Here is a 7788-nt window from a genome sequence, read left to right as displayed (position 1 = left end):
GAAAGGAGCCCCCGTGGCGTCGTAGTGAGTTAGACATTTGGGCTGAGAACTGCAAGTCAGCAGTTCAAACCCACCAGCTGCCCTGCCAGGCGGGGGGGAGGCTTTCTGCTCCAGTAAAGATCTTCAGTCTTCGAAGCCCACTGGGACGGTGCTACTCTGCCAGGCCGAGGGGGAAGATGGTCAGTCAGCAGGACTTCGTGGGCTTTTCCTCCCTCAGGTGGAAGGGCAGGGTGGGTGGTGGGCCCAGTGGTCTTCATCTGGTGCCCTGGGTCCCACAGCTTGGTCAGTCAATCAGGAGTCTCGGCCGCAGCTGCTCCCTGTCCACCTGGCTGGCTGGACAGCACACTTGTTCTCTCTTGCTCCCATGCTGTTCACCAGAACAGCCAAACCCAGTAAACATACTTTTTGATGGCTGGAACATTAAAAAAAAACAGTCATGGACTGTAGCCCTGCCCTGTCCACGCTACAAAGGACAGCAGCTCCTGTGGTGGGGAGCAGGGGACAGAGCAGAGGACAGAGTGAGAGGGTGTCACTGCACAGGAGACACTCGCAGATGTGGCTGGGCCGTTCCCAAGGCTGGCTTCCTCTGGGCAGGGGGAAGGACACCTTCTTCACACAATCCAATCTGGGTCTGCTTTCAGGGCTTCAGCCCGGGAAAGGAGCCTGGTGGCGCAGTGTGTTACACAGTGAGCTCCTAGCCACAAGGTCAGCAGTTCAAATCCGTCAGCTGCTCCCTGGGAGAAAGAGGAGATGCTGCCTCGGAAACCCTAGGGGACAGTTCTACTCTGTCCTGTGGGGTTACTATGGTCTGAATGGACTTGGTGGCAGTGGGGCTTTTGCTCTGTTTCTGGATCCTGTGCTGCAATCCCTGTGCCACCCCCACTCTAGCAAGGCCTAGGGGGAGGGGAGGCATCAGACCCGGAAGAGCTCGGCCTTCCTTGGTCCTCGTCCAGAACATCGGGCTGCTAACTGCAAGGCCAGGGCTTCAACCCCATCAGCCGAGTCCACAGAGAAAGATGAAGCTGTCTGCCTCCAGAAAGACTGGCAGGAGTCTCAGGCCCCCACGCAGAGCCGCTCAGTGTCAGGATGGACTTGAAGTCCACAGGTGGCAGGGTTTCACCTCAGAGGGTAGCAGGTTCAAACCGGAGCCTGCCAGGGAGTCCAGGCGGCTGCTCAGTTCACCGTGCATTGTACTAGTCACAGGTTCAAGCAGATACAAGCTGACTTAGTGTGGGTGAGGTCATGCTTTGTGCTGAGATTCAACTCATGCCATTTTGGCCAGGGGGATTCAGCCCAGCCTCCTCCTATGCCACCAGTGAACTGTCTCCTAGTTCAAATTCAAACTCTGGGCCAAACACTGCCACGGAGTCAATGCCAACTCAGAGCCACAGGTTAGAACTGCTCCTGTGGGTTTCCAAGACTGTAACTTTGCAGAAGCAGAAAGCCTCATCTGTCTCCCTCGAAGTGACTGGTGGTTTTGAACTGCTAGCCTTGTGGTTAGCAGCCCAGTGCATAACACACTTCACAACCAGGGATCCTCGGAGTTCATATTCAAGCACTTGGAACTATTAAACTAGTAAAGCAACAAGGAATGCAATACCCAGACCTGTCCTAGTCCTGAGGACATGCAGTGGGGATAGAAGCAGACGTGAGAGATGGCCAGGGGGCTCCACCGCCTCTGAGACCCTAAAGACCACCAAGGAGTGAGAGCTGCTTGTGCTCTGGGAGCAGTGGGCTGCTGCAGGGCTGCGAGAAAGGTCTCCCATTCATTTGGAAAATAGTCAAGGGGATGCACCCAGCGCGCTCTCTGGTGGCAGGGAGCAGCTAGTGCAGACAGCCACCTTACCCAGACCCTCGCCACATACATAGGAGACTTGCCTACCTGGAGCTGGGGCTTCCTCCAGAGCGCACCCTGGGTAAATTTCCAGTGGAGTCGACCCCTACTCATGACAACCCTTGGACAGCTGAATGAAATGCTATCTGTTCCTGCGCCGTCCCCATGGTCACCCATAGGGTGCTCATTGGCTAGGTTTGGGAAAAGACTACCAGGCCTTTCTTCCTAGTCTGCTTTGGTCTGGAAGCTCTGCTGAAAGCTATCTAGTCTCATGGCACACCTAAGTTTTCACTGCCAATGAGGGGCAATGGCCAGGTCTCCCACATGAAGGGGGAGAATTCTGCCCCAGAATTCTCATGGCTCCCTCTGGGTGGCTGGGACCCTGGGGTTCTCCACCAAATAACTCCTGGCCTGCTCAAGCGAGTCTCTGATGGTGAACTGCTCAGGCTAGTGTGCAGAGAGGGTGAGTGTTGCCCCCATGGGGACACGTGGCCGTGTCTGGGGCATTAGGGGCATTGGTGGTGGAGCTGGGGGTGCTCCTGGCATCTGTTGGGTGGGAGCCTGGGATGCAAGTAAACACCTCTGGGCGCAGGGCTATTTCTCTATAAAGATGCCAAGAGTGCCGAAGTTGAGAGGGATGCCGCCAGGCAGTGTCCATGGAGGTCTGGATAGGGCCTAGACACACCTGCTGGGCATGCTCAAACAAAGAGGGGGTCAGGATCTGCATCCCCGGATGCCATTTTCCAGTTGGCATGCCACAGAACTTTCTAACCATGCACCGGACCTTCCGGGTCTAGAGGAGTTGTGATCATCAAGGCACCAGGAAAGGACGTATTTTTTCAACGCTTCCAGTTTGGTCTCTGACCTGGACACAGACTACGTCGGTATGCCCCACCTCTGGGTGTGCTCTGGCTTCAGGTGAGACCTGGGAAGTCTTCACGCACAGCTAAGTGGGGAGGGGGCTGGGCCCTGCAGAGGGCCTTCAGCAGGTATCGGTTAAAGTCCAGCTGTGTGTAGGCAGCTTGCTGGGTACAAGAGGCCAGCGCTGGACCCAGTGAGTCCACTGACACCAGCCTTGGGGGCTGAGGAGGGGAGGGGGACTCCAGGCGAGCCTCAGCACATGCCTCTGCACAGTGCTTCTGCTTCCTGGGACACCAATGACTCGTTTCCTGCCAGCCTTGGGTCCCCTAGGGACAGTAGGGGAGGAGCATCCAGACACAGCAGCCGCTGGGATCCAGCCGAACCCGTTCCCATTCCACAGATGAGGAAGTTCAAGGCTGAGCATGAGGGAAGAGACAGGACCTTTCCATACACCAAAACCCAAGCCAAACACACTGCCATTGGGTAGATTCTGACACTTGGACATCCTATAGGGCAGGGTACAACTTCCCCTTTGGGTTTCTGAGACTGTAACTCTTTAGGAGAGCAGAGAGATCTTTCTCCAGGAGAGACTGGTAGATTCTAACCACTGACCTTTCGGTTCGTAGCCCAATGTATAATCCACTGTGCCCCCAGGACGCCTTGCTAGCTTCCATAGCAGACACCCTTCCAGTCTGTCCAGGCTGCCCAAGGGCTTCGGCAGGGAGGGTTTTCACAAATGTTCCTGAGTGGCCAGGGTCTTGACCCGCTTCTGCTTCCCTGGACAGAAAGGTTGTCGTTAGGATTGCCCTCCTCTAGCTTAAGGAGGCTTGGTGGCCCTGTGGGATGGACGTTCGATTGCTAATCATATAGTCAGAGGTTCAAAACCTCGATCCGCCTCTCAGGAGAAAGATGAGGCTGTCTGGCCCGTAAGGACTGACACTCTCAGAATCCACACAGGGCCGCTGTGCGCTGGAATTGGTCCACGGCCATAGGCTCTGGTTTTCCTCTAGCCTGGTGTCTGCAGGCTGTTGTGAGCCATCACTGGCCTAAACCCTGAGAGAGATGGGGATGAGATGATCAGGGGTCTCACTCTTCATGGGGTAGCTCCGAGTGACCATGAGTAGGAACAAGAAAAGCCCACCCCTGACACCCCACTCCAGGCTCCAGGCTGAGCTAAAGCTGGCTGCGTTTCCAACATTGGCCAGCAGAGGGTGCCACCCCAGTGGCTTCCAGGCAGGGCGGCTGGTGCTGAAAGGGGCTTAGGAAGGCTTCCGCTTCAACGAACAGCCCAAAGCACCGTCAGGAAGTCCATCCAGGACTGATCCCCAACCCTCAGACCTCAGACCACACACACACACACACACACACACACACACACACACACACACACACGGCTGAGTCTGCTGGGCAGGCTTTCTCCCACCCTCTGTACCTACAGGACCTCTCTCCAGCCCATTTGCCCCAATAAAAAGCAGATCCCTCAAAGAAAGGCTCGCTTCAGCGCACGAAGACCCGCAAAGGCCCCTCTCAGTACTTGGGCCGGGCGGGGAGCCCTGGAAGAGACAGGAGTTTGCATCCAGGAAAAGGTGTGGTGCCACCCATGGGTGCAGGCAGGTATGTGGGGGCCTCGAGCAGCGGTTCTCAATCTGTGGGTCGCAACCCCATTGGGGGTCGAACAACCCTCTCACAGGGGTCACCCGATTCAGAACAGTAGCAGAATGACAGTGATGAAGTGGCAACGAAAATAATTTTATGACTTGGGGGGTCACCACAACATGAGAAACTATTAAAGGGTCCGGACACTAAGAAGGCTGAGGACCACTGGCCTAGAGAGTTAGCTGGGGGTAAGGGCTGGGGCCACACGAGTTTTAAAAAAGAAGTTAGAGAATGACCTTGAACTCTAAGAATTAAAACCTGCTACCCAGCTGGGAGGCCCCAGGTAGGGGAACCTCACTGTGCCTCAGTTTCCTTTTCTATAAAATGGGGGTAATTAGAACCCCTGGCAGGGAGCCTTCGGTGGGGCAGTACAGGGCTGCACAGTGATGTGGGTGAGGGAGGAACCTCCGTCTTCCCCATCGTAGCTGAGCTGAGCCCTGATAAAGGGGCAGGAGGTGGCCAGTCAGGATGAGGCACAGGCCAGGGGAGACACAGCCGGGGCAGGTGGGGCTGGGGCCCAGGGCCACTCTGTGGAGAGCACAGCACAGAGTCCGGACGATGGGACAGGAGAGGGATGGAGCCCCTTAAGTTTGGGCTATCTATGACCACGGGGCCGTCCAGTGCTCCTCTGCCCATCCCAGCACAGGCCTAAACAGGCCGCTTCTTTTTTCTTTAGCGAAAGAAAACTTCTCTTGCTCCATTGTGTGGCAGCCAGTTCATCTCTAACGTGTGAGCAAAACCGCCTCTGATGTGAACTTGGACTCTCCCGCCATCTGCGGCAGCTGGCACAGATTGTTTGACAGTGGCACAGAGCCTCCTTGCCGCTCCAGCACACTGCAGGGGCCACCCTCTAAGCACCCCGGGCCCGGCCCCCGCCGCCAGCCCATCCACTGGCATAGGCTCCCAGGCCTGGGGCACTTTGCTTGTGAGTTCAACTTCCCGCTCACCACCCACAACCAGAGAGCCAGCATGGGTGCTCGCTGCCGATGTCCCAAGGAAAGCTGTTGCAGAGTGAGACCACCAATCAACAGCAAACCGCTGCCCCCTGACACCCTGTCTGTGCACCCCAGAAAGGGCACCTGCCATCCACAAGGGGAGCCAGATTCCAGGAAGAAGGGACACATCTTTGGCTCTATGAAGATCCGTTCCCTTGTCTTCACTTTTCACATTTGGGGCTCACAGTCACTCTGCCCCCCAGGGGGCAGCCTCCCAACCACCCACTGGTCCCCCAGGCCTGAGCCTGCCTGCGCCCAGCCCACTGCCCCCTCCAAAGAACCCTAGCCAACACCCCATCCCGGGGGAACAGACGCGCTCCCAAGCTTGTCAAACGGCAAAGACTCAAGGAAGGAATAAATAGCAATATTTTATAAGTTTTCAAATGCTATTTTAACACAAATACCAGAGCAACTATAGCATAAATCAACAGAGACGCCCCAAAGTATGTTTGTACAAGAAATGTAATAAGCTGGTATGAAAAAAAAACAGTGTCAACTGGTGCAGATGGCAGAAAAAGCCAATATTCAAATGTATGCTGTTTTACTAACACATTAAAGATCAACATTTTGCTACCTGCTGCTCATGATCGCAAGATTAAAAAAAACACACAACACACACCATCTCCTCACGCCTAGCATTCCAACCCAGAGAATGAAAGATCCTTAAAGGAACTGTCTATACTTCATCTGGTGGTTTTAAAGCCTCAGTGGTTCGGAGGGAAAAAAAAAATTGCTTCTGAAAATGCTGCTTTCTCTCAATCGCCCTGATGTTTGAGGAGACAGAGATGGTGGGGGCGGAGGGGGAGAGCAAACCAGTGCTGGCCTTCAGCGGTCACGGTGCAGGTCAGGAGTAGCCACGACAGCAGGGACAGAGTGAATGGTCCTACATGCGTGTGTGCAAAGGTGCCTCTGGCTCCTGGCCCCCCACAGGGTTGTTTTTAAGGAGCCCTGGGGGTGTAGCGCATTACACGCTGCACTGCGAACTTCAAGGTCAGAGTTCAAAACCACTAGCCACTCCATGGAGGAGCGTTGAGGCTTTCAGCTTCCATACAGATTTCCAGCCTTAGAAACCTACAGCGGCAATTTTCTGTTGTCCTGTAGGGTTACAAGTGGTCAGAATCTGCTCAATGACAGGGAATTTGATTGCTTTGGTATCTTTTCTCAGGCGCTGTCTCTCTGGGGGCCCTCCAGGGGCCCCATGAGGTTGGCAGGGTAAGGAATGTTATCCACACATTGTATATGAGTAAACTGAGGTTTACCGAGGGTGACTGTCTGGCCAAGGGTTGCATGGCTGACGAGTGCTGGGGGGCATGGATTAGGGATTGCAGACAGCTTCCAAGCCAAATACGGACCTGCACCGGGAGCCCCTGACTTCGTCCTTGTTCACCGGTGAGCCCAGGCCTGGGGGCCAGCAGCCTGCAGTCCAAGGCCAGCCCCTCCTGATGAGACCTTGGAGAAGTAGCCTCACCTCTCCAAGCAGCTACCACTGGCGGAGACAGGGCCCTGGAAGAGCCCTCGTGGCAGGGCTGGTGTGGGGACAGAGTGTGACAGAGGCTAGGACAGTGGGGGGAGGGGGGCTGGGTCAGGGCTCGTGTGCAGCGACTGTAATGTGACGTTCTGTCTGGGACAGGGGGAGCAGGGGCAGGCAGGCAGAGCTGGCCCATAGATGTGGGGCTTTGAGAGTTCTGAGGCAGGGTCTGAGGATCTAGAGCAGAGGTTCCCAACCTTCCTAATGCCCCGACCCTTTCATACCGTTCCTCATGTTGACGTGACCCCCGTAGGTGGGCGGATCTGCATGTGGGCAGACCCACCTGGAGACGCATAGAGGAGCGGTGTCTCGGTTCCCAAGGCCATCGGAAATATGGTCTTAGGCGACCCCTGTGGAAGGGTTGTTCAGCCCCCAAAGGGTCACGACCCACAGGTTGAGAGCACTCCAGAGTTCCCAGAGTCCACTTTGCCTTGAAAAAAAAAAAACAAAACAGCCAACTTCCTGTCCGGAGCCGTGGCTGCTTCTCCCCCAGGGCCCAGGGGGTGGGGGTGGGGGTGGGGGTGGGGGGCTGATCCTTGGCCTCCGGATGCTCTTTGCCCCCAGCCAAGGGCACGCAGTGCCAGCAACTCTGAGAGTGCGACCTTCTGATGTGTTCAGCCCTGAAGGTCAGGTCCACCCAGACGTGCCTCAGAAGAATGGCCTGCCAATGTTCTTCTGAGGAAAAGAAAGGACAAAATGACTCCTGGTCTTCTGTGGAGACCAGGAAACTTAGTCTGACATCTATGGCTGACATCTATGATTGGTACCTGTGAGTGGTCCCTGTGACTGCGACCCTGTTTCCCCGAAAGTAAGACATCCCCTGAAAATAAGACCTACCTACAGTTTTGTCTCTCGCTGAAATATAAGGCATCCCTCCGAAAATAAGACCTCCCTAAAAATAAGGGCCCCCGAAG

Source organism: Echinops telfairi, unplaced genomic scaffold (genome assembly GCF_000313985.2).
Source record: "Echinops telfairi isolate 266 unplaced genomic scaffold, ASM31398v2 ScPeMD7_2291;HRSCAF=2852, whole genome shotgun sequence".
Lineage (NCBI taxonomy): Eukaryota > Metazoa > Chordata > Mammalia > Afrosoricida > Tenrecidae > Echinops > Echinops telfairi.
This window is presented reverse-complemented; position numbering follows the sequence as displayed.